The sequence below is a fragment of the Triticum aestivum genome, chromosome 4B, assembly GCF_018294505.1.
Source record: "Triticum aestivum cultivar Chinese Spring chromosome 4B, IWGSC CS RefSeq v2.1, whole genome shotgun sequence".
Lineage (NCBI taxonomy): Eukaryota > Viridiplantae > Streptophyta > Magnoliopsida > Poales > Poaceae > Triticum > Triticum aestivum.
Genome location: NC_057804.1, coordinates 669,513,891 through 669,538,909, shown reverse-complemented (window position 1 = coordinate 669,538,909; position 25,019 = coordinate 669,513,891). Strand labels below are relative to the sequence as shown.

Below are 25,019 nucleotides of genomic sequence, written 5' to 3'. Positions count from 1 at the left end.
CCGAATCATGATTTGGGTCAATAGTTGGGTTTGCCCGGCTCCTATGTTTTGGTGCCTTACGTTCCGCTATATCGGCTAAGGTAGCACTAGGAGAACTACTGCGATTGTGCCCCAGTTGAGCTGGGCTGAGCACCTCAGTAGAGAAAGCTAAAACTGACTGTCATGATGAAGCGAGAGACCGGTCGCTGTTCGAGAGGTTTTTCGAGTCCATAAAGACTTATGCCGCTTAGAGCGAGGAGCCGGCTTTTGTCCGGCCAAGGCGTGGATAGCGCCCCGAACTAGGTCTTCCGAATACTAGGGGCTTCGCCGAAATTTAAAATTATAGAGTTCTATGGCTAAGTGAGAGTGTTCAAGCGTTATAGTCTGATTGCCTTGTTCGTTGTGCTGAGCGCCTCCCTCGACGGACCCAAACATGGGAAAAAGAGCGCTCAGGTTTATCCCGAACACCCCAGCACTAGTGGCATGGGGGCGGAAGCCGACAACTAGCCATCTCTCAATTTCTGATAAACGGCCGCACAGAAAGTAATATTTTAAATTCAAAAAGCATTGCTTAGCGCATATGAATAAGTTTTTAGCGCACAGGACAATACGAGCGAGTTCATTCAAAAATTACATCCTTGGTACATTCGTCCGCCATGAGGCGGGCACCCTTAAGAACATCCTTATAATAGTTCTCCGGTTTGCGATGCTCCTTCCCCGGTGGAGGCCCGTCCTTTACAAGCTTCTCGGCGTCCAGCTTGCCCCAGTGCACCTTAACACGGGCAAGGGCCCTCCGGGCACCTTCGATGCAGACAGAGGGCTTGATGACCTCGAGCCTTGGACAGGCCTCCACCAGCCGCCGCACCAGTCCGAAGTAACTCCCAGGCAGGGCCTCTCCAGGCCACAGCCGAACTACGAAGCCCTTCATGGCCTGTTCGGCCGCCTTGTGGAGCTCGACCAGCCGCTTCAGCTGGTCGCTCAAGGGCACGGAGTGTTCGGCCTCAGCATATTGAGACCAGAACACCTTCTCCGTCGAGCTGCCCTCTTCGGCTCGGTAGAATGCGGCGGCATCAGACACGCTACGGGGAAGATCTGCGAATGCCCCTGGAGAGCTCCGGATTCAGGTAAGTAACAAGTAGCTTACTTTCGTATGTTTGCTTTGCATAAAGAATGCCTTACCCGCCGCTATCTTCTTCACCACATCCAATTCCTGGAGGGCCTTCTGGGATTCGGCCTTGGCAGATTTGGCAGCCTCGATGGCCGCCGCAAGCTCGGACGCTCGCGTCTTCGAGTCAAGCTCCAAACTCTCATGTTTTTTCATGAGAGCCTGAAGCTCTTGCTGCGCCTCGCCGACCCGGGCCTCAACTTTCTCACGCTCGGTGCGCTCTTAGGTCGCTCTCTTCTCGGCCTCAGCCAGCGCCTGCTTGAGGGTTGCCACCTCAGTTGTGGCCCCTGCAATAAGAAGCACAATCCTGTCATTTTTTGCAATTGCATATTTTTCATATATTTTTTCTATAAGGTATTCTTTACCTTCTTTCTCCTCAAGCTACCGCTTGGCAAGGCCGAGCTCTTGCTCGGACCGCTCGAGACCCTGCTTCAGGGTGTCTACCTCCGCAGTCAGTGCGGCGGTCGCAAGCAACGAAGCCTGCATACGCATATTGACTCTTTTTTGTTAGACTCCTGCGAAATTTATTAGATCCTCTATTCGGCTTTTCTTTCCGAACGCCAAACAGAGCATCAGGGGCTACTGTCTATGCGGTAATATTTTTACATATTTTTACTTACCTCGAAGCCTGTTAGAAGGCTAGCACATGCTTCAGTCAGTCCGCTCTTGGCGTACTGAACCTTCTGGACCACCGTACTCATGATAGTACGGTGCTCCTCGTCGATGGAGGCGCCCTTAAGCACCTCCAGCAGATTGTCCGGCGCCTCCGGTTGGACGGAGGCCGCCGGCTCAGTAGGCTTGCTCCTCTTAGAAGGAGGTCGCCTTCGGCAGTCCGGAACCGTTGAGGATTCCGGCGCGGTGTACGGCACAAAGCCGGACTTGGAGCCCTGGGGGTTTTTGTCCCCTTTACCCCCGGAGTCCGGGAGGTCGCCTCGCGGCTCCTCCAGGACCACCTCTTCTTGGCCCGGAGCTTGTTGCGACGCCACTTCGGCGTCGTCCGCGGCGTGGGGAGAGGCAGCGGACGAAACTGAATTCACGTCCGATGAATCCAGGGAGCCGCTCGACGACTCGTCGAGCCCGTCCTTGGGCGGGCTGCATGATTACATTCGACATTAGGAAAAGCTGTGCGGCAAAGGAATATCATGAGTTACTCTGGTATCCGAACACTTACGATCCCGCCGGGCGCCTGGCCCTTGGCGGCCGCTCCTCTTCACCCTCGTCGGTGTCGGTGGAGCAGTCCGGGGGAAGGGTCTTCCCCTTCTTGGACCCTTCGGCCTCCCCTGTTGGGGCGGCCTTCCTCTTCTTTCCTTCCCCCGCTGGAGGGGGAGAGGTTTCTTCTTCCTCCTCCTCGTCTTTACGGGAGGAGTGCATCTCGGATTCGTCGGATGATGAATCCGACACAACCATACGCCGGGAACTTGTTCGAGTCCCCGTGGTCTTCTTCTTGACCTTATTCTCCCACACCGCGTAAGGTGCCGGAGCCAGCAGCTTCGCCAATCGAGCGATAGTTGGGTCTTCGGGCAAAGGAGCCGGACAGTTGATCTATCCGGACTTCGCCTGCCAAGCCTGTCAAAGGTGAGGGAGTTCGAATCCCGCATAGAGTCAAACTATGAAAAACTAGCATCCTGTAAAAGGTGAAAATGGCTTACCTCGCTAGCGTGAGGCTGCGAGCTGAATCCGCGGTCCTCGGAAGCGGATGCGGGAGCCTCGGCGCCTTTGGTTAGCACCTTCCAGGCATCTTCGTACGTCGTGTCGAAGAGACTGCTCAGGGTCGGGTGCTGCGCCGGGTCGAATTCCCACAAATTGAAATCCCGTTGCTGACACGGGAGGATCCGGCGGACGAGCATAACCTGGACTACATTGACAAGCTTGAGCTGCTTGTCCACCAGGGATTGGATGCATGTTTGCAGTCCGGTCACCTCTCCCTCGTTGCCCCATGACAGGCCCGTCTCTTTCCAGGACGTGAGCCGCATAGGGGATCCGGACCGGAACTCTGGGGCTGCCACCCATTTCGGATCGTGCGGCTCGGTGATGTAGAACCACCCTGACTGCCACCCCTTCAGGGTCTCCACAAAGGAGCCCTCGAGCCATAGGACGTTGGCCATCTTGCCCGCCATGGCACCTCCGCACTCCGCCTGGTTGCCTCGCACAACCTTCGGCTTGATATTAAAGGTCTTGAGCCAAAGACCGAAATGGGGGCGGATGCAGAGGAAGGCCTCACACACGAAGATAAACGCCGATATGTTGAGGACGAAGTTCGGGGCCAGATCGTGGAAATCCAGGCCATAGTAAAACATGAGCCCCCAGACAAATGGGTGAAGAGGAAAACCCAGTCCGCGGAGGAAGTGGGGAAGAAATACGACCCTCTCATGGGGCCTTGGGGTAGGAAGGAGCTACCCCTTTTCGGGAAGCCGGTGCGCGATGTCGTTAGACAGGTATCCGGCCTTCCTTAGCTTTTTGACATGGCTCTCCGTGATGGAGGAGACCATCCACTTGCCTCCCGCTCCGGACATTGCTGGAGAAGGTTGAGGTGGGAAGTGCGGGCTTGGGCGCTGGAGCTCGAGTGCGCAGAAGACGGATAGGCAAAGGAGGAAGAAGGCGTGGGTAAAAAGGTGGATCCTTATCCCCTTATGTGGGCGGATGCGGCCAAGCGTCCCCACCAGCCTGGTAAAACTCGCTTATCTCCCAAGCGCCGTGATAAATGGCGCGGTTGGGTTACCCACATCCGTATTGATGAGAATCTTGTAAATAAAGGGGGACACGATCTCTGCTTTGACAAGACGTGCCAAGGAAACCGCCTCGCAAAACACGCTGAGGTGGGAAGTAAAAACGATTCGAATAAAGACTTGGCCGCAGTGTGATGTCACGCTACGGAATACGTCAGCAGATTAGATTTGTGTTAATATTATTCTCTCTATGGAAATATGTGGAAACTTATTTTGCAGAGCGGGACACTATCCTTAGTGTTTATAATCTTTTATGAAGGACTTGGAGGAGGAAACCGCCTTGCAATGCCGAAGACAATCTGCGTGCCGGACTCGTCGTCATTGAAGCCTGGTTCAGGGGCTACTGAGGGAGTCCTGGATTAGGGGGTGTTCGGATAGCCGAACTATACCTTCAGCCGGACTCCTGGACTATGAAGATACAAGATTGAAGACTTCGTCCCGTGTCCGGATGGGACTTTCCTTGGCGTGGAAGGCAAACTTGGCGATGCGGATATTCAGATCTCCTACCATTGTAACCGACTTTGTGTAACCCTAGCCCTCTCCGGTGTCTATATAAACCGGAGGGTTTTAGTCCGTAGGACAACTTCATCATACAACAATCATACCATAGGCTAGCTTCTAGGGTTTAGCCTCCTTGATCTCGTGGTAGATCTACTCTTGTACTACCCATATCATCAATATTAATCAAGCAGGAGTAGGGTTTTACCTCCATCGAGAGGGCCCGAACCTGGGTAAAAACACTGTGTCCCTTGTCTCCTGTTACCATCCGCCTAGACGCACAGTTCGGTACCCCCTACCCGAGATCCGCCAGTTTTGACACTGACAACCAGCGAAAATAAACCATGGAGACTATTCACCAAGTCGTCCATTAGGAGTAGAGATATGAGGCAGGGAACGAATGCCAATTTGTGTGGTATTTTTTTTGAAAAGAAAAAAACAAAAACCATATTTAAAATTTTCAAAAAAATCGAAAATAATTCTGCGCAAACTTTTTTTTGCATTACTCAACTCATGGTGTCCATACATTGAGCAACAGCTAGCTCAACAGCAACATCTAGACCAGAACAAACCCAAGTCATGGTTTGTCCTTCTAATTTAGCAAATCTAGCTAAGCAGTCACTAACTTTATTTTGAGAGCGATTTACATGGGTAATACAAGAACCACGAATCCCCAAAACATACTTGATCACCTTAATAACTATCCAAGCATAAATAGATTTGTCCAAATCCCTCGATTGGATCAGTTTGACTGCAAGAATAGAGTCCATCTCCACAATGATAGGTAAGTCACTCCTCTTAAGTGCAGATGATAGCCCTTCCATGCACGCACGCAGTTCAGTTGATGAAAGAAAGGGCGTTTTTCTTCTCTGCTTCTTCATTCGCTCAATTTCCTTTTTTTCACTTTTTTATTAAAAAAACTAAAAACATTTATTTAAAAATAATAATTTCCTTAAAATTTTGAAATGTTCAAAGTGAAATAGAAAACTATAAACATTGTGTAAAAAATTGTCACCCGCTGCTTAGCTTGATTTGCAGGTATGAGGCAGGGAACGCCATGCATTTGGCCGGCCTTCGTTTTTTTTCTCTGCTTCTTTATTCGCTCCATTTTATTTACATTTTTAAAAAAATATTCTAAATACACTTATTCCAAAAACACAATAGAGTTTAATAAATAAAAAATGTTGAAAGTGAAATATAAAAGTATAAACATCATGTACAAAATTGTACTCTCTATGATCCATATTAATTGTCATTGACTTAATTTAAACTAATATAGACCAAATGCAGCATGATATAAAAAATGTTTATAGCATTCAAAAATATGTTCATGTGTTTCAAAAAAATATGGACACATGTTCAAGATGTGTAAAGAATGCTCACGTAATTCAACAAAATAAATACTGCCTTTTAGAAAAATGTACATGACAATTAAAAATGCTCACACACTCCAAAAATAGGTTTATGCCAATTAATAAAAAATGTTCAAGATGTGTAAATTTTTACAGTGTGTATTTAGAAAAATGGACATGTATTGAGAAAGAAATAAAATCCATACAGAAACACATAAGACAGAAAACCAAACAAAAAGGTGAAAATTGGCCCAGGAAACACACAAGACGAAAAGGAAAAAAAACTCTGCAGGAACCCGGTCCCAGGAACCCATATTGGGAAAGCCCATCTAGGGTCCTCCTACTTCATACAGCAGGCGAGAAGGACATAGTAAAGATGACATGCTTTTCTCAAAAAAAAAAAGGTAAGAATGACATGCCATTAAAAATAAAATTGCCATGCTCTTTTTTTTGACAACTTTACTTCCTCTTTATTCATTCGTGATCAGACTTACATCTTTAAGTAGTAGGGGAAGAAGCTCAGAAGGAGCATTATCTAACCACTCATTACAAAGCGAACTTCTAGCAATCCTAGCTAGTTCATGTGCAACCCCATTCGACTCTCTGGGGCAAAATTCGAAGACAATAGAGCTAAATTCGCAAGCCAGATGATAACAATCATCGACAATGGCCGCGGCATCTCCAGCATATTGGCCATCCTTATTCATTATTTCCATGAGTTCCAGATTATCCGAGTTGCCAATCAGTCTATTGCACCCAGCTGTGAGCGCCATATTCAACCCAAACTTCAGAGCCATTGCCTCAACAGTTAGTACATCATAACAGGAATCAATGAGCTTGTTTCCAGCTACAACCATATGTCCTCTATCATCTCGGATGACTGCTCCCATCGCCCCCTGAAGCAAATCCCAATCAAAGGCCGCATCAACATTTAACTTGACATATCCACTAGGGGGTTTGCACCAACCTCCCCTCTTTAACGAGGCCTTTGGGTCACATGCACCACTACCTACACATGATATGAGTGACTTTGTAGCATGGAGTTTGAATAAACATGGAATTTTTACAGTGAAATCGGCCTACCATGCTCTATGGTACTTTCAGCATGGCCGTAAATTACAGAGGACAGATGGTTTGGGAGCCACTAGTGCTAACCCAACATGGGAAAAGGTTTGGAAACTGAATTGTCCGGCGAAAGTTAAAAAATTTCTTTGGAGAACCTTACACGCAACACTGCCATGCAATGTGGTTCTTGCTAATAGACACATCCCAGTCCGGCCGACGTGTCATGCATGTAAACAAGGAGCAGAAGATGTGTTTCATGTACTATTTCGATGCCATAAGGCTAGAGAGGTTTGGCGGCAGTTGGGGCTAGAGGATGTTATACGCCATGCATGTGGGGTAGACCGAGCAGGGGAGGAGATTCTATCATACTTAAATTGCCATGCTCTTAATAGTAAAGCTGCCATGTTTTGAATAATAAGATCTCCATTTTAATCATAATAAAATTGCCATGTGGAAAAGTAGGGAAATGAATCCCAAATTCGCCATGCAAATTGATTAAAAATCCCATCGTTTGCCACAATAGCATTACAAAATGACTTAAAATTGCCCTGTTTGAAAGACAAAAAGTTGTGATTATCCATGGGGTCGTGAGATTTTTCTTCTTCGGAAAATTTTTCCATGTGTACAAAATACCTTGGCGTGTGAACATAAAAAAAATTGTGTTTTTTTTTAAATTGGCATGTACCTAAAAACAAAAAAAAGTTGCATATTTTTGCCACATAGTAAAAATGTGGAGTGTTTGGATAGGATTGTGTTGGCCTTTCTTTTGTTTAGCAAACAACCTTTCTTTCTGTTTTGCAAGGGTTTAGGAACTCAGACATGAGTAGCCAACATTGTAACGCCATGTGCGTATTTCTTTTCCATGTGGGGAAGTAGTCGTTGGCCGTTGTTTGAGGAATTGTATTTTGGCTTTCGGAGCGTTTGTTGGGCGGAGCGTGTGTAACAAGGAACGTCGCCAACTTTTGGCTGAAGGAACCAGGCGTTTTGTTATATCCTTGTCGCCACACCATCTTCATCTCCATCCTTACTTATACTAGTATAATGCCCGTGCATTGCCACGGGCTCTTGAAATATTTTGTAAGAGATATACATTAGAATATCAAAAGCCATGCTATAGTGCCACCAGATATTTGAGGTCGATCTTAGACAACAAATGTTCCCACCAACAACGAGAACTGCATGGCAAACAGATAGATAAGCAAAAAAATATACAAGTACGATAGAATATCTGCTTAAAACAACGTAACGGCCTTGACTAATTCCTAGGAGTCCACTCCGCTGACGAAGACCGCAACATGGTGAATCCTTGCACCCATAAAGTACCATATTTCAGAAATCAGCTCTCCTGACAAGGATACTCCATTTAAACACATGCCACTTGGTACCGACATAGCAGCCATCTTTAGACTAGGCACATCCTCACAAGTCTCACCAATGAACCCAGTGCTCTATTAAAAATACAAATTAAGACCCCCATTGTAAGTTTGATAGCATAACTATCACCAAACTTGAAGGTGTGTTTTCTCATGTAGACATTCCTCAAACACATACCCATATCCTTCTTGAAAGAAACCTGGGTTGGAATAATTGTACATACCTAGGCAGGAGAAAAGGGAAAGCAAACAATGATATGATTGAAACTACCTCGCAAGAGTAACACTAACTGTTACCTTGTTTTTTCTTAGCTCTCCATTACTCCATTCACATAATAACAAAACTCTGTAATTGAACCGATAAAGAAATAGGTTGCCATACAAGCATTACATCAATGTTAGTAATCTAGCTCATGTGATATTTCCAAAAACAGTAGTTCGGTCACGACCGGTGGGGGACTTTGTGCCTTTTGTATCTGTAGGTTTTTGCCTGGTTTCCACTAAATAGATAAGATATATTTCTCAGATAAGCATGTATGGAACCGGGCAACTTTCTTCTTCTTTATAAAATGCAGAACCCCTTGGCTCTCTCAAGGTAGTACTCGGAAAAAAGTATACTGCTTTGTGTCCGGTTTATTTTTAAATGTAGAGGATTGTGCATGATTTATATCAGCTAATAAACCGCATGACCATTTTTCAGTTCTAATTTCCAGAGCTCTAGGTAGTGTGTACTAACTTTGTTTTGGCAAATGCGAGGAGAGCCACGAGAAGCCAAGTGCCACTTGATATAGTAGATCAAACAACCTACGAGGCTAAAAACTTTCTACTTCTTAATCAAGGTCAAAATAGTTCACGGAAACAATCAAAATCTCTATTCCTAATGTCTCAATTGGTAGGTCGCGTTCCGGGTTTTATTTTCGTCCCACCATTTTTGTCCTACCATTTTCGTTCGGTTTTTTTTCGCTTGTTTTTTTCGCCCCCCACACCCCACCAGACGCATACACAAAAAAAACCCGCACAAACACCTCTCGTATCGATCCCCTCGAGGAGAAGCCGTCGCCCCCATCTCCCGTTCCGCCGCCGCCGCCCCCCACCTTGCCCTATCTCCCTCTCAGCCACCTCCGCCGCCCCCACGCTTCTCCTCACCACAACAGATCCCTTCGCCGTCGCCCTCGCACTCGCACCAAGCCGCCGCCGATCCCTGCGTCGATCCTTCGCTGCCGCCGATCTCGTCGCTACATCGACGGCAACCAGGGGTCGTCCTCCGCCCAGCCGCAGTGGAGATCAAGCAGGAGTCCTCCAAGGACGACTCCCGCGGGATCATCCTGATCCTGTTCGAGAAGTTCGGCTTCTCCCACCGCGGGTCCGTCTCCATCGCGCTCACCGGCGCCAGGGCTGCCTCCAAGCTCGCCAAGCCGGACTCTTCGCAGCTCGGCTTCTTCCTTTGGTGATATAGAAGATGAAATTGTTTGTTCTTGTATTCTGTTACATGGTTTGGTTTTGTTAGCCAGATTCAGTCTTTCTTTATCTCAGCTGAGGTTGATGTGGGTTTATTGGCAGATTATTTACAAAAGAAATTGTTTGAGGTCAAGAGTTGATGCCAAATGTCCTGGATCAGGACAACTCCTGGGAAACAAGGCGAACGGTATGTGCGTGCAAAATTGAAAATTGTACTAGATATGTGTAGTTTGCTCCAGGATCCTATATCAGTGTATTTGCTTCGTGCAGTTCCCTATGTCATCCATTATATTTATATAGGGATAAATTTCCACGGGTTGTTGTAAGCAAAACTCCCTATGTACCGGCACTTGTCTCTTTACAGACTGTCCGGGCTTTCTAGATTAGAATATAATTGTTTTAGATAATTCGAAATAAGTTTTTACGCCAGCTTGCACCTTTATTATTTGCAGCCGGGAAGTCTATTTCTTTTCTTTTTTTTGATTCAAAACTATTGGCATGAATTGGCCCTTGCATTTGGTCTGAGCACTTACAATAATTCCAACCTGTCAATTGGGGACAGATATGTCCATCACACCTGTACCTTTTATTCAGTTTGAGGAGGAATAAGTAGTCAATTGGCTGATTAATTATGTTTCATGTGATTTGTATATGGACGCAGTTGCAACAGTTAGCTGCATCAACTATAATTTTTCTTTCGCTGGCGGGGCATGCATCCCGACGAGTTATACAATTTAGCTGATTTAATTCGTGGCCTAACAATACTTTTGGTAATAGTTGTCAAGTAAAAAAGGATCTGCTTTTTCGTAATGATGGCCAAATAAAAGAGGATCCAAACCCTCACGAGTTTACATTGTACAAAGCTATTATGTGCTGACAATAATTTTTCTAAGTTGCTCTCTACATCTCGGTGTTATTAGTCTAAATATTCTGATTCCAAAGGATGTTTTCAAACATCAGATCTTTTAATAAATTTGAAACAACATATCTTTCTAATTTTGGTTCTGTCTAAAATGATGAAATTCAATTTTGTTCTACTGCATATTAGCTTAATCATCTTCACCAGCAGTATATATTGCAGATAATTGTGTTGGTTTGGTTTTTAGCATGTAGGTATGATATGGTAAGCCTCCAGTGAAGGAGGGGCTTAGAAAAAGAGAAACTGTTCTATTTGATATACAATGTAATTTGGAAATTAATGGCAGAAGGCTCCTAAACTAACATATGATGTTTTGTTTGAATTTCTCTTTACCGGATTGTGTTACTTCTGCGCAGTCACCATACTTGACAAGGGTCCCTGATTTTATCACTTCCGTTGACGAGTCTTGTGTCAGCATCTTGATGCGAGGTACAACTTCTAGGTGATCTTCTTCATGTTTTACGTTGTTGTACTTTTTGCTGCAATGTGGACGTACATATTCTAGCAGATATATCTTCATGCTTTACCTTGTTTACCACTGCCCTGATGTGGAGGTACAGATTCTAGCTGATATATATCGTCATGTTTTACCTTTTACCAACATCCAAGATTTTTGTTTCCTCATTTCTTTCAATTAGATAGAAGATGGGACGTGCTTTGTTGTAGTTTCCTCTTACTTTGACTAAGTAGGACATTTTTTTGAAATACCAAATTGTGGTGTCGCTACCCCTACGCACCACGGTTTTGCAGCACCCTCAGCTAAAGTAAACCATTCCAAGCCTACCATACTCGAAACATGGAAGCATGCAAACTTCAGAGCATCTTGGTGTCGCTGGCCACCCGATCTCTACAACCACCACAAAATGCTACAGGACCAACCAGGCCGGTGTCCTGACCACTGAATCATGTCACTGTGTGGGCGCCTAGATCTCCCATGTGTCTGTCTAAAGCCTGAGGGGCCAACCTCGCTCGAGCGTCGCCAGCCAGCACTCATCTGCACATGAACAAATGGTTGGATATATGTGCCTCCTCCGTCTCTTATTCCCCGAAACATAATTTGATGAGTAGAGTTTCTAATCATTTATGGCACACTGGCATATGATTAAACTGCACAAGTTAGATTGACATTTTGTGGAGAACGGTCGTCGGTTGGGAGCCTCGCCGTCTACCTCCACCAGCCGGCCCACACACCATTGCTCCCCGCGTGTCGCGCCCCTCCCCGAACCATCATGCCTTCTAATTAGTGTACGTGGTAGTCTGGTAAAAGTGGAGAATAATTCGGGTAATGTCTATGGATGTACTACCAGTATTGCGGCTAACCTGCCTGGCAGTGAGATGCATCTAGATTAGATCTGATTACTGATATAGAAGATGCAATTAATTATCTAAAATTTTCCTTGTACCATTTTCCATGAGATTAATGTAATTGGGAATACCAGTGCTTGTTTGAATCATTTAGTTAAATAATTTTATAGATAAAACTTGTATTTGTATGTTTTGGAATTACTATTATCCTGGTAAAATGACCACAAGTGAAAGGGTTGTAAAGATTAATTATTCTTTGTGGAAGCATTACTGGTCTAATTAATAGATGTACATGCATCAATAATGTTGTTGAGCTTTAGTTGATTCTATAGTGTTGTACTATTCGCAAAGTTCTATTTTGAGAAAAAAATGGCAAATTCAATATTGTGCCAGCTAAATGGCGCACCCGCTGTAGCAAGTGAGTTCCCATCAAAATCACCCTGAGCATATTTTTGCTGATTTTCATGATTGCTCTTCTGCCAGGAACAATGTTCCTGGCACTTCGACCACACAACTGTATGTTCATGTTCCAGTGTCCTTATTCATAGTTAATTTCAATCACAAAGTGACAAATGTCAGTCTATTAGTTAACATGTGTATCTCCGTTTCTTCTAAGTTTCAATCGACCTACTCTGAAGTTGTTCCTAAGATAGTGCCTCAAGCAAAGGGAATGAGCCTCAGTTAGTGCATCTAGCAAGTTCGTGATCCTTTGTTGGGATAAACATTTGTGCAAGAGCAATAGTCTCGTCACTATTGGTTGTTAGTACTGTTGCTTGTTAATTCTACTTTTTACTTCAGTTCGTAATGCAATATAGTTATGCTTGACGCACTATAAGAAGACTGCCATTTTGCCTTTTGACCTTGGTTTCTTCCTCCAGTAAGTAAATGCACATAGTTCTTTTGTAAATTAGAGCATACGACTTGTTGATCGATCTCTGAGCTCAGTAATAATATTAAGCCTCAATCTGTTTATTGTGCACACAAGATGAGAAAGAATTGCTACCCAAGAATATGTACTTTATAAACATTTCAACTGTAATCTGGAAAAAAATTAAATAAATAAGGAAACAGTATATTCATATATCTTTTTTGTACTTTGATGGTGTCACACCACAAGTTCCGAGATGGTAATTGTGCTGCATATGTCTGCTCTCTTACTTTGTTTTTCTGAACAGGTAGGTTCTGGAAGATGTCATGAAGAATTTCTTTCAGAGAATTTGCGTGAGGAGTGTCTAAATGATTTTTATCTTCTGAACATATTCTTGTATGACTAACTGAATTCATTTTTTCAAAACGTCGGTACTTTTCCTTTTTCATTTATGTTGCTCGATTGAGTCCACATGCCTGCCCTTACTGAGTTTGCTCAAGAGTAAGATAAACTTGATATTTATGTTTGTCGGCAGCAGCGTGACTAGCTGATCTGTAGCGGCGCGGAAGGTGAGCTTGGCTGCAGGTAGCAGCTCCTTTGGCTGATCTGCGGCGATGCAGAAGTTGGGTTGGAAAGAAGCACGACCGGCTGCTCTGAAGTGGGACGTAGGGAGAGCTTCGTAAGAGATAGGGAGGGAGCTCTATTGGCCCGTGCATGACATCCAACCCAATGGCATCATGCCCTGGTAAGCTTCTTATCTGTTCCAATTCTTGCACTTGGTCTTTTTCTTTCTAACCCTAAAAATAGAGTGTGCCTTGATTCCTAATCATGCTTTAAAAGCTGATATCCACCTCGTTTATCTTGCTACTAGTGGTAATGTGTGCAAGTATGATTTTGTGATAATGCCAGATGTTGTGTGCCTTCTTTATTCATGGTACGAGTACTCTAACCTGGCTCGTATGATAATGTATCACTGCTATAGAGCACAAACGACGTGTTTTTTAATTATATTTTAGTTGACATGGATTTCATTTATCTTGTGAATTGTATAGTCAGATCATGAATTTTTATGATTGATTGATTTTCATGGTCACAGGTAGGCATGGTTGTGTGGCCACGGGGAAAATGGAGCAAGTAGCATGTGAGGAGTTTAACAAATGGGGACAAGGGACAGTTTAGTTAATTAAGGCTCTATGTTAGTTTCAAGTTTTATCCTTGTTGCGGTAAAAAATTATGGTTGGATTAACCACCATGTACATCTTTAATTACTTTTAAATAAGAAATATAATCAAAATATTCTTTTGAATTGATAAAATTTATATAATTTGTACAAGTACATGAAGGTGGAACAGGAGGAAGGGTGGGAGAAGATTAGATATCGTTTCATTTTCTTGCAAGGAAAGGATGGTTACGAAGAAATGACAAGAAATGGAGGGACAATCAGTTTTATTACTGTATGGATGGAAACCACATGCCAGCTTGTCCAACATATTTCTACATTGAGTCAATTATTCAATCGCTATATTTTTTTTATTCCATGGCAATGCATGGTCATTCAACTATTCAAATTTACGGGTTATTCATCCACTTTTTTCAAGCTATTTACATATTTGTCACTTGTCAGCAAGTTTGCATATGATGCTAGGAAGTGAACATAAGGACACATAAACGTTGCATTTTGAATATGAAATAAACTCAACATCCAAATACCAGATTCGATGCTCTGTCCATCAGAGAGCAGGAAATGTAAGGATCCTTCTAAATAAGATATTACCTATCTTGAAGCTGGAAATGCAAGAATTCTTCTAAATAAGATATTAGTTATCTTCATGATGGAAATGCAAGCATCCAAAATTTACAACAATATTTCTAAAAACTGAAAACAAGCTTGCAATCTTGATATAAGAATGAAACATAAGCAACATCACAGAGTTTGCTATTTCTTTTTAAACATAATTACCAACAAGTGATATACAGGTGAACTTGCAGTTTATTCAAATTGGAATGCGGCTCACTCTACTAAAAAGGACGATGTCACTCACTCCGAGTAAAAACGGTCATCTACTCACATTTAACATCTGACCAATGAATATATATTGTATATGAGTTTTCTATTTTTTTATTTTAATATTGTTTGTATGTTTACTTTTGTAGATCAAAGATCAAAACTGATGGCTTTTTATTGACAAAGCTTTATGGTGAACCAGACTGAAAAATCATCGGGTTTTACACAATCAGAAGAGATGCATACAAATAATTGTTCTTTATATATTTGTTGTGCATGATAATACAAAAGGTATGTTTCTATACATATTTATTTTTGCAGAGTATGAAAGAGATGGAGATGGATTATGTCAGCGTTCAAAAAGAATCCATCGACAAGGGTGTTGAGGCAATGTCATTGGAAGAGCCCAAAAATTCATTAAGATTTTGTACAACAAAAGGCCCGTGGCAACGCACGGGCATTGTACTAGTAATAGTAGTTACCATGTCCTGCAAGAAATATACAATGGATGTTCATGTATATCTATAAGACTATAACTAAATGCAGCACATATATCATTCCAGCTCCAAACTTGAAAGCAATATATAATTTACGAACATTACTCCACTGCCATAGAATCTGCAATTTCGAATATAATCTTTCAGATCGAGAACCATATTCTGACATGGCACTCATATTTTACTGTATGAATAGTACAATGAAATTTGAATAACACAACAGTAAAAGGTTCACATGTGATATTCATTAGGAATTTGTGCCAGATAACAAACATTTATGGTGCCCCTCATTATGACTAACTTCTTCAACATGAGCATACTCTCATGGATTAAGAGGCCACAAAAACTCCTGAACTGAAAGGTTATCAATGAGTGCCACGAAAGTCAAGCCAACTAACACTCCCTCATACTGTATGCCATGACATAAAACATTAAGAAGAGATGTTTGAAGTAGTACCTCTCTCATAATAAGGGGGGACACTAACTACTTTGAGCCATAAAAGAAAACTGGCGTAGTCAAGTTAGCTCCGAGCAGTCAATACATTGCAGGATAATTTGAAGTTCATATCTGCAACCACATCAACATATGAGATAAAATGGTCAGATACAGAATCGTGTACAACTCAAAGTACGTTTACACTAACCATTCTGTAGAAAGAAGATAAATGTCTATGCATGTTCTAATTTGTATTTAGTGCAATTAAACTTTGTCTAGTAGAAAATGTTAGCAATTATGTCAAGACCACTACGACACTACTGGTCTCTCCATGTAATAAATCAATAAACTCTACTCTCTTAACAATCTAGAACTGCACAATGAACACTACTGAAGAAAAATGTAAAACTTGGTCAATGAAAATAAATACACGGGTTGATGACCCTTAAACGAATAGTAAACACGAGAGAACGAACACTTATTTCAGGTAGAGAAACTTGTCCCATAATGCTTCGCATGGTTTTGATCACCCCTATATAGTCTGTCAAGCATGTATCTAACTGTTTCAAATATATACATAGCAGCGTTCATCTTAACACCAGCTTTAGCTTCACAAAAATTCTTAGCTCGGTTAATCTGCATAAACCATGAAATCTATAGGAAGTTAAATGTGTTAAGCTGAAAATAATAATACACTGGGAGGTTTGATGTTAATTAATAAACTAAAAAATGGAGTGCATTCAAATGGACAAAAAGAAACACATAAGAGACTATTACCTTCTTTGATAGTAGAGAAGCACTATCAATAATCTCAATAAAACTACATAATATTCAGTTCCGAAAGGCCGAAGCGAAGCTTGTAGCCTTTTTTTACTGGGACTATGGTGGCTTACGCCAGCCTGAACCACTTCATAAAACTGAGAACTATACAAAGTCCAATGAGTACACAGGGATTAAGAGAAATAATAGAAGGAAAAAATTAAAATCTCCCAGATAGGTGATACAGTAGAGTACTCCAATCCGTAAGGTGCCATTTATTAATTCCATGTGAATACCTATTGGACCAAGGTATCAATCATCAGCAATCTTGCTAGCAGTAATGTGCAATTCCTCAAAAACATCCTGGGAGACCTTGGAGTTTTTGCGCTTCCATATATTCCAGAGGACAATGATAACAACATTATAGAGTGAATCTTGTCGAAATAATTTTTCCAAGAGATCTTTGACTGAATCAACATTGAGTGGATGAAAACTTTGAAGTTCAGATCAAACCAAAGCTAGGGAGGAGCAACTGATTAACATATGAGGAGTAGTCTCAGATTCATTCGAGGAAGGACAATGCCCGGACTGGCTTATGAGCACTATACAATCAAGCCATCCCACTTTACCTATCAAATTGAGTACAATCCTACTATCAGCTGCAATCGACACTGTATATCAGGAGCAATCAGCAGTCTACATATATCATTAGCAGCAGATCAAGCAATCAGCCACACACCCCAATTATCTCTCGTATGTTCTCACCACAGCATGGCCCAGCGCTGCCTCAGTAATATGATATACAAATCAGATCATAGTATACGCTCGTTCAGAAGAGCGGATAAAAATAATTTAACAAATTTCAATGACCCTAATTGAGATCATCTAGGTTCAGAACTATCTGATGTGAAATAAATGAAGATAAATTTCAGCAAGGAATAAAGTAAGCTGGTTGCAGCACAAACATTGTTAGTTGTACATATGTACATCAAGAGTGATAAGCATTAAGTTTCCTATTTAATAGTTCATACTATTCTGATCGGAGATTCAGAGTAGGTGGTGGTGCTGACCATGGGAGGAGGAACAGACGCCCTGAAGAAAAAGGTCAGTATTTTTTAATTATGATTTCAATTTTAGTGGTATTCAGACATTCACTTGATCCAAATACCTCTAATTACTCGAGAACATTCATTCTACTGGACTAAGATACTATATATAAACACAGAGAAACAATTATATTTAGGCACACTAATAGGAGGGCCTACTATCTAACAAAGTTCAATGAGTATAGATCAAGCTTTGCATAATCAGATAGAAAGAGTATAAGTGGTATAACTGTACTTGGTAGCCTACAATAAAATCTTGTGTGAAGTGGAGAAGAGAAACTAAAAGATGAGCTAAAAGACAAAGCCGCAATATAAATAGATTAATTAAGGTTAAGTAAAATCTAATCAGCACCATGATTCGACAACCAAGAAATCAAAGTTTGGGAGTATCACTCCTAAAAATGTTTTCCTCGCCCACATAAAAAAGACAAACATCACAGCGAATGAGGTCGGAACCTGGATAATATAAATGTGTTCAAAAATTAGTGAAGGGTGCATCTGATGCACTACAGGATTTCATAATCTATTAACTCTATGCTCCTTTATGTTGTCAAGATTTTAGACGATGTTCTTCCTAATGTAACAACTGACTTTGTAGAAAAAAAACAATAACTCTAGAAATTCAATAAATATTAGTCATGTTATTCCTATACTTCTATAGGTAACAAATTTCCAAACCAGCAACTGTTAAATCTGCCAAACCAAACATTGCATAATTTTCCAGACTGAATAAGAGGTAAGGGAGATATCCCTTTTGCACCTTGTCCACATTGCTGATGACGAAGGCATCCAGGTGGTGCTGATGAGCCTGTTCTTCTCGAGCGACCCTGCAGCCACCTCACCTCAAGTGCCCCGCTACCTGCACCTCCTTCTCCGCGTCAGCATGGTGCCCACAGACCCGCCACATCCATATCCCGGGATAAGAAAATCACCACCAACATCACACCTCTAGGAGAACTTTGCTGCATTTACAGGCCAATTGTCAGCTCTGGTTGCTGCTCTATTATCCTCCTCCTTGCAATTCTTCATAGACTAAAGAGCAAAAAAACATTCAAAGCAAACTATATCCAGGCAATGAACTATATATATCAAAGATTAATCTTAGCAAGAGTGTACTTATATATATATATATATATATATATATATATATATATATATATATATATATATATATATATATATATATATATATATATATATATATATATATATATATACGGCTGCGCTATTCTGAGCGTGCGCGCATTTTTAGTTAATCTACGCGCCGGCTGCTGCTCCTAATCACGCGCGGCTGTGCGGGTCGCGGAGAAGGAAGATTTTGAGGGTAATGGCATGTGAAAAATAAAGTAACGTGCTTTATTTCTATTACCATGTGTTGATCTGATCTTGCGTCACTATTGATTGCTAGTAATATAGTAAGTACGGATGGTAATGGACCTAGTTTTCTTACCGGATGTAAAACAGTGACTACTCATTGCTAGTAATATAGTAAGTATGAATGGTAATGGACCTAATTCTTTTACCGGCAGCGAGATGTGAAGGATTCATCCATAATCATTGTCAGTAATAGATTAATTGTAGGTAGTAATAGACATAGGTTTTTTTACCGACAATAAGACAACGATGTTACACATAGAGCAGTTTTGGTCGTAAGTGTTATGATCGATTTTTTTCTCACGTCGCCCACGCACTTCGACCCGGTTAGCGCGTCGGCCTAAATAGCGCATACTGATTGGCTCACTCGAAGCGGCCGGAGCGTAGGACAGGGTAAACTAAGTAAGGCACATAGTAATGCTCCAATGAAAACTATTGCGAGGATGTTTCTTCTAGTAAATGCTTGAGAACAAAATCAAACTAGTAAAAGAATTTAGTTCTAGTAATAAGAGGCGCCCAATGCTAGATCTGGAAAACCATTATTATGTATAGATGTATATCATGTTGATTGTTCTTAGTAGTCGTTTCAGTTATTGTATTAATGATAAGTAATTTATTTTATAAAACAATTTACTAGAATGTACGCATATAATTGTCATATTTACTACTTCGAGTGAAGTGTTTACTACCATCCATTTTACAATTTATAGATAACATATTACAGACTGCTTGTCACGAAGATCATGCAATCTAATTATTTTAAATCTAATACCAGTACGTGTGGAGGTCAAATTGTAGTGAAAGATTACGTCATATACCAGCACTTTATTATTTTACCATAAAAGCATGGCAATTCACTAATTAATGAAGTGGAGAATCTGAGTAGTAATTCAATTACTGTGGTGTACTACTTCTGCTTAGTAATTTACGATCAAAATAGATCATGGTGCATGCAGGTCATTCTGCTCTCTCTCGGTCGGCTCAGGATTACACTTGCTAACCGCTTAGGTGCGCTTAGAGGGTGCAGCGCGTAGAATAAGGTGATCTGCGCTCAGGCACAGTTTAGCAAAGCTATATATATATATATATATATATATATATATATATATATATATATATATATATATATATCACTGATACTGCTTATGAGCAGCTAAAGATGGGCTAATGCTTGCACTGGAGACCTTAATATAAAAGAATAAAGGCCTTAATATGTGTAATCTGCATTCAGGGCCGTCCCACAGATATACGGGCCCGGGGCAAGACAAGAATAAGGGGCCCTTCTTGAGAAATAAAAGCTCAGTTTTTGTTTTCAAAAGCAATGTAATATGGATATCCAGTATATGGCATAGATTAGTGATCTTTCGACTCTAAGACTGGCAATACCACTATTTATCGATCAAGAGAAATGCATCGGGATAGTAATGAAATAATATAGCTCGACAAAATATCGATTTCCTAATTGTCAATAGAGACATCAATTTTTTGGCACAACAAATGACCTTGTAAAAACTGGTTGCTACTTAATCATATGTGTTACCATGAGATATAAAATTAATGCATCAACTTACATTTGTTCTGGATCCTCCCCCAATCTGCCATGTTCTTCACCCCAAAATTCGTCACCCGAATAATAATTCACCTCTTCCAAACTATCATATATAAGGCATAGCAAAGCGAACTGTGTATTTCATGTCAATACTATGATGACCAATGGAGATTCCCTCGAAGAATTCTAGTTTTGAAAAAGTTAACAGTAATTGTCCCTTTTGAGATTATACTGCTAGACAAATAATTTCTTGAAGACAAGTCAGTAAACAAGCTGCACAAAAAATGGTTAATACAGGGATCAAAAGCACCTGGGTATTGATTGATGTGGATGTAGAAGGCTTGATCCGTACGCCGCAGTAGTCAGCACGAACAAAGAAGACGACACCATGAAGTGGATAAAACTTCTCCCTTCTCCTAGACTACTCCTGAGCCCTCTCACATTTGGATCCAATGAAGAGTGGAAGAAGATCCATGGAGATGTAGCGGATGTGCGACGTTTGAATCATGCGCAGAGCTATTTATCAAAGAATCTTTGAATTAAAGAAGGAGATTACAGGAAAGAAGAACATGTACTTTCCTGGTCTCTCCAAAGTCTAGGAAACGGCCAGAGCGTTTTTTTTGAAACGCGGCCAGAGCGTTGAGGAAGGAAGGAGAGCTGATTGGGGAATGATTTGCGCCGTAGCTATTCATTAATGACTAGCCACGAATCGAGCGGGGACGCCGTGTCCGGGATTTGGCGAAGCAGAGGAGTCGCGGGTCTGGGGTCCAGTGCAAACAGATTGATTATCGATCAATTCCTTCGTCAGGTTTGCCTAATGGGCTTTTCCTTGCACGGTTCCTTGGACATTGTTTTTTTTTTCGTGTATTTTCTTTGGGCTCCATGAAGGTATACTATCTGGGCCGGGCCCCCTGCCTCCTCGGAGCCCAGGGCGGGCGCCCCGTTTGCCCGGCCTATGGGCCGGGCCTGTCTGCATTAGAGTAAATAATTTTCTATGCTGAGTTTCCAAATCATCTCCATAATTGAAAACCTGGATGGCTTCAATTTTAAAAGGAATAGCCTACGACTATGAGATGCTAAGCATGCTTTGCATCTGACCGAACTTCTCTGAACCATATACTCATACTATAGCCAAAAAACCATTTGCACACGTACGTGATAAATTATGACATTTGTTGGCGAGGAAACGACATGAAAAGCTGCTGCTACAGACTGGGTTAAGTGAACAGAACAACAATACCAAATCGAAACAAAAATAAATTGTACTATCATTAAAAAGAATCCATTGTAAGAGCTGCTACAGATCTTGAAGTACGGTAGCAGTATTCAAACACCAACATCGAGCACCTTCAGCGAGAGATCCGGATTAAAACACCAACATCGAGCACACATATATTTGATAGCTCCACTCCAAAAGTATGAAATTCCTCAAGTTGAATACCTAGAAACAAAAGGTGAAATAAGGATCTCTTTTGGACATATCAACAAAAAGAGGAAAGGTTATGTTAGAGACCAATCGAAATCATCGAAAGTTCAGCACATCAGCCTTTCAGCATATGTACATGCAAAGCAACTCTTTCTCGGAGTGAACTCCGAACTCTTCTGTCACACCGAGACGGTCTATACAGGTGCCGCCGCCGCCGGCGACGCCCTACCACAGAAGATCGTCTTCGAGTCTCGAGTTGCCGCACCCAACCCCAAGGACCTGCAGCACCACAACACCCAACATACGTGACGGCAAGGTGTCGTGCTTCGATGGCAGCGAGTCCCCGGCCGTGGCAGGGTGCCCCTTTGGTAGCAACGCAGCGCCGTCGGCAGTGGGCATCCCGATGCCATGAAAAAGCAAAGAAGAAATGTAAAGTGAAACTGATGGAAAAATCACAAGAACAATAAGTAAGACATACCATGAAAAAGTTGAGGGCGTACTTCTTGTCCATTCAATGTAGTTTTCTTCCCATTCACGCCAACCCATCTCTCTCTCAAGATTGGCTGATCAATAATGCACATAACCTAAATAAAAGAAAAATAGTCAATGGCAAGTGTTATAGAACAAATATCTAACATACATGACGCAATTAGACAACATGTCCAGAAGAGACTTCAGCATATAAATGATATGCTGAAATTAAACAAAAAATATTTTACAGGTTGCATCAAATATGTCGCAGCAGTAGTTAGTTGTTGACAGTATCATTAAAATGAAGCTAAATGACTCGGTACATGTAACAATATATGGTAGGCTGCTATCCAGTACAGTTTCCTTCAGGTAGTAGTGAAGAAAAATGGACAAAAAGAAGGAGAGCTGATATGAGAAAGAGAAAATTAGCATACCGGCATGAGCTATAATTCGAGTGCTAGTTCAACATACATAGACCCAATAGAGCAAATCGTTGTGCATGTTTCACGCATCTAAAAAAAATATAGTTCAATTGAGAGAGTCACCAGAGTACTTTATATGGTCTTTCTGCACTTTTTCTTGTCGAAGTAATATAACTTGGTGGAGGAACTCAAGATTAGCCGATCCAGTTTACTTCAATATGCAGGGCACTCACACAAATAACTTTATGAAAGAAACTGTAGCTGTCCTTATGGGATGCACATCTATACCTGTACCGCTGGTCCGCTGCACGAGCTCACCCTTGGCGGCGACCTGTATGACACGAAGCACATGTTCACGACGGAGTAGATGTATTGGTCACCAAGTGCAGGGGAGCACATGCACGAAATGTCTTCGAGTCGCGAGTTGCCACACCCAACCCCAAGGACCTACAGCACAACAACACGCAACATAAGTGGCGGCGAGGTGCTGTGCTTCCACAGAGCTGACGCCCGAGCTCTCCAAACAAAAGTATTCTTATTTGAATAAGGATGAGCATGAGCATGAGCATGATCAAGAATATAATTGAATCAGATGGTGTTTCCAATATAACTGAATATAACAAGAATGAGCATGATCAATAGCAGATTGAAATGGCTAAACAGACAACCACCATCTTCCCGAATCAACGAAGACTACACGGCAGGGAACGAAGTGCTCATGGAACCAGCCAAAATTCACACCATCGGACATGGATGCCTCTACCGGCGGCGGATAGGACGAGAGGCCGGGTAGATTCGTCCCCGCGAAATTCCGCACAACCGTGGCTGGATCCTACGAGGTCGTCCTCATTGCCGTCGGATTCATCCACGTACATCACGGTAGGGGGAGGGCGCGAGAAGGTGAGCATCTTCTCCTCGGTGTATGTAGAATAGCATTTTTAGATAAAGAGAAGGGGATGAGCCTACACCAATATATCACGAGCGGAACGTACCGACGATGGCCGCTGCCGGAGTGGATCGGAGAAGGGGATGAGCCTATGGGCTGGGTTCTCTGCCCGTCGCGCTGATGGTCGACCACGGCAGAGATCGGGAGCCCTCTTTCTCGGCGAAGAGGCGGCGGCTTGGCGTGGAGTCCGAAGCGAGGGGTCCAAAGGCGACCGACGAGGGAAGCAAGCGCGGAGCAGCAGGACGCTGGGCTGGTTGACGAGCTCCTGTGTGGCGGCGGCGCAGGAACCCTAACGCGTGCGAGGATATCGGCGGCAGAGGCTGTGAACTCCGGATCACAAGACGGCGGGGCTGAGGCGAGATCCGGCAGGGCATATCGGTGGCGGCTTTGATGTGGGAGGGCGGCGGCGAAGGGATCGAGCGGTGGGGGCGAAGGGATGGAGCGGCGGCGACGAAGGGATCGAGCGTGCGAGTGGTTCGAAGGAAGGAGGAATCGCTCGTATACCTGCGTGCGATTCGTTTTTGTCGCTGGTTTAATTTCGTAGGTCTTTTTTCGTAGATTTTTTTTCATCCGGTTCTCTCTGTTTCGATCGGAGGTTTGGCCCCTTGACTTCGTGGGGGCATAGCTAAGCCAGCCCTTTTTTTTTGTTCGATGGCCCGGGGGTTGGGTGGGAGGGAGCACGAAAAAAAATCGGTGTTGGTGGGACAAAAATTAACCGATGAACAGAGACGACCAACTGATACTTTAAGAGTAGAGATTATTAATTCAATTCTATATATATACTACTCCCTCTCTAAAGAAATGATAATCCAAACACTCTTATGTTTCTTTATTTACGGAGGAAGTACTACTTGCCAAACCGGTTAGTGTAAAAATAATCATCACTTTATATGTACAAGGTGATGTTTTGTTTATGGTATTTGCAAAGCTTTAATCATGGACACTCACAGATCCCTCCGTTTCTAAATATATGTCTTTTAAGAAATTGCACTAGTAGAAAACTATATACGGAGCAAAATGAGTGAATCCATCCATGTTCTAAAGTATGCCTATATTCATCCGTATGTAGTCTTTTAGTGAAACCTCTTAAAAGACTTATATTTGGGATTTCTTTTCTAAGATACTATATTCTTTTGGCATATATTCCCAAAAAGAGCGAATACCTCCATGTGACTGTATTTCTCAAAAAAAAAACTGAAAGTAATTGCAAGTTGTACCCGACTAGCACAGAATGAGAAAACACTACCCAAGATACATATCATTTAAAATCCATTAATAACACATCCAAACATAAAGGGTTGATTCTAAACTGTTTGCCAC

The 25,019-nt window shown here is 42.4% G+C and overlaps 1 long non-coding RNA gene across 11 annotated transcripts; it reads left to right on the top strand.

Moving 5' to 3' along the window:
- Nucleotides 1–9,185: 9,185 nt before the first annotated feature.
- LOC123094059 (uncharacterized) lies at nt 9,186–14,023 on the top strand. Of its 11 annotated transcripts, none has more exons than XR_006445738.1 (6): nt 9,186–9,625; nt 9,719–9,803; nt 10,909–10,977; nt 13,016–13,135; nt 13,247–13,453; nt 13,805–14,023. It is a non-coding gene; the product is annotated as an uncharacterized lncRNA (long non-coding RNA). The 11 variants fall into 11 exon arrangements; XR_006445735.1 differs by having other exon boundaries at nt 10,892–10,964; nt 13,244–13,453; XR_006445730.1 differs by having other exon boundaries at nt 10,892–10,977.
- Nucleotides 14,024–25,019: the final 10,996 nt, after the last annotated feature.